Here is a 1,409-nt window from a genome sequence, read left to right as displayed (position 1 = left end):
AAATCCAGGGCCTTGTGTTTGCTATGTACTCTACCACAGAGCTAAACCCCCACCCAAACCCTGGCTTTTCTGATTGTGTTCGTCCAGATACATTTGGTTAACAGCACATGAGCAGAGGTGGGCATACAATTTCAGAAGCTGGAAATCTCTGTACACCAGAGATTCCAGGGATTCAAACATGCCCCAAAGCACTTTTATCCAATGAGCCTTCTCTGGTCCTTGCAGTTTGTGGTTTTAAAGGCAGGAGGGGCAGAATAATTGAGCCTAGAGATATGTGAGATACGGAGGTAGATTATTGTGATAACCGAGGAAGCTAAACTGTATTCCTTTTCCTCAAGTCATAAACTTTGACTTTTGAGTTGTTTTTCTTTACCGGCCAGGCTTTTGGGTAGAGTTACCAAGATTGGACATAATCCCAGCTCTGTGCGTTGATGTGGAATAAAAAGAAAGAAAGGAAGTAAGGAAGAAAGGAAGGAAGAAAAGAAAAAGAAAAAAAAGGAGCTCCAGTAAGCATCAGCCCCAAATTCCTTGGTTCAAAAGGCTCATGCTTCAAGATCCTCATCACTGAAAAAGGTCCAAATCACTAACCTGTTATAACCCGTTATTTGTTTGTTTGCTCCTTTATCCATTCAATAGCTATAAACCAAACACTGGAAGGTGGTGGCCATACTGCTCAGCAATATAGAACTGACCCCTGTCATTTAAAAAGTTAGTGGGTTCTGTCCTACCCAACACAGCATTGCTGGAGAATCATTACAAACTCTGCTTGGTGTGATAGCTCACACCTGTAATCTCAGTGGGACGGTAGAAGCAGGAGAATCTAGAGTTCAAGTCTGGGGTACTTGAAACCATGCTCCCGTAAACAAACAACGTGCCTGGGAGCCTTTTATCCCAGCACTTGGGAGGCAGATAGGCGAATCTCTGTGAGTTTGAAGTCTGCCTGATTTCTAGAGGTCCAGGCCAGCCAGAGATACATAGTTAAGATCCTGTCTCGAACAAAAACAAGAACCAAACCCCAGTTTAATCTTCACTTCTCTTCCTTATCTCTGCAGTCTTGAACGAATCACTTTCTCACTCTAAATAATTCTTTATTTAGTTCAGGGTCTTTGTGGGCTTAATTATAAAGAATTTTTGGAAAAGGAGGCCTCACCATAAAGAAGAAATCAAAACAGAAACAGTTGAGAGCTTGGCACACTTTGTTCAGTACATATCCCTTCTAGTATCCCTCTAGCTTTGTCTGTCTTTTCCGTCCCTAATTGCCATTTTTAGTGGATACGTTCTCTTTAAACCTGCGCTTATCCTGACATCTCTTGGAGGAAAGGGGGCGTGAGGGTTAAGAACGCGTTTGGCTCGGTAGAAAACGTTTGTCCCCGTCAGGCCGCCGTCCTGCAGGCCCGCCATATTGTCTA

The sequence above is a fragment of the Micromys minutus genome (assembly GCF_963924665.1).
Source record: "Micromys minutus genome assembly, chromosome: 9".
NCBI lineage: Eukaryota > Metazoa > Chordata > Mammalia > Rodentia > Muridae > Micromys > Micromys minutus.
Note: the sequence above shows the minus strand (reverse complement) of the source record.